Raw genomic sequence first — 1664 nt, 5'->3', positions numbered from 1 at the left:
AGAGAAGAGAGAAGAGAAGAGAAGAGAAGAGAAGAGAAGAGAAGAGAAGAGAAGAGAAGAGAAGAGAAGAGAAGAGAAGAGAAGAGAAGAGAAGAAAGAGAAATATGAATTACATATCAGACATATGAACAAATTAGGTCAAGTCATGTCATATGTATGCACATTAAGAGTTTCACTTAGAATATATGAAGTGATGGTGGTTACAGAGGAAATCCCCCAGAAATACCAACATTGGAAGGATGGCAACGAAAGAAACATGTAAATGAAGTTGACAGAGACTGCTTTGCAAAGTAGGAAGAAAGCTAGAACGTTTTAAAGGAAATTGGTAGAAAATTAAAAGATTTGAAGACCTGAGAGGCTCATCAGGGAGGTGGCAAGAAAGGACAACAGTAAATAGTAGACAAGGACAAAGAGAAATTCAGACATACTAAACTCTAGTTATAAGAGGAACATCAGGCCCTGGCCTAGAGCACCAGACAAAACCATAGGGAATGGAGAGAATCCTTCTAAATGGTACTACAAGCAATGCCTCTGGGTGTTCCATGGATATACCATGTATATATAAATGAGATGTGGTGAGGTTATGGATCTGTGTGCATTGGGATATATCTGAATAGCCCATTCATAAAGTAGTATAGAGAGACTAGTGCCCAGAATCCTATTCAGAGTAACTCTACTCTGCATCAAGCGACCATTTAGAGTCTCTATGGGCCAGGCTTCATCCAAACAAGCCATCCTTCTCACAATGTTTCCCTAGACCAGCAAGGTCTCAGACAAGGGAAGGATGGAGAGCACATTACATGTACAGCTTACCCAGAATCTGTGCAATATGTTATCTAAGCTTGGAGTCACCTCTGCTGCTTTAAAACTGTGTAGTGCTGTGAGCAGAGGTTTGTATCAATTCTGCTCCTGCTTAGAATCATATAAAATGAGAGTTTGGTGGCTTTAGGAGTTGGTGGCTTTAGGACATTGCAGCTGGTGGTGCACTGTTCTCTGACTCACCCCTGATGACTCCCTTCCACTGATCAAGATAATCCTATATGAATCACTCTTTGGGCTATTGGTGCTGTCCCTTCAGAAGCAGATGTCAATTTCACATGCCCCAGGGAAAGTCACACAAATAGGAAGACGAAATAGCCAGAAAACATGAAAAACACCAACTCGAGCTAGAAATTTGAGAAATGCAAATTAAGTAAAACTATTGTTTCCTTTGAGTTGAAAAAAAAATAATTGAATTAATAGATTCCAAATGGTTTCAAAAGGAGTGGGAAATACACACACACACACACACACACACACACACACACACACACATACCTGATAGAAGTATACATTGATGCTGTCATTTCAGAGGGACATTTAGTGTTATCTGATATTTTAACTACATATTACCTTTGCTAATGCATTCTACTTCCAATAAGCTATATAAAAATACAATATAGACCTAGAGAGATAGCTCAGATGGTATAGTACCTGTGTGTAAGCATGAAGACCTGAGTTTAGACCCCCCTCCCCCAGGGCATACATACACATTCTGGGTTCCAGTTTTTTTTTTTTTTTTTAAAAAACATTTTTATTGGATATTTTCTTTTTTTTTCTTTTTTTTAAATTTTTAATATTTTTATTACATATTTTCCTCAATTACATTTCCAATGCTATCCCAA

This window comes from Mus caroli, chromosome 1, assembly GCF_900094665.2.
Source record: "Mus caroli chromosome 1, CAROLI_EIJ_v1.1, whole genome shotgun sequence".
Classification (NCBI taxonomy): Eukaryota; Metazoa; Chordata; class Mammalia; order Rodentia; family Muridae; genus Mus; species Mus caroli.
Note: the sequence above shows the minus strand (reverse complement) of the source record.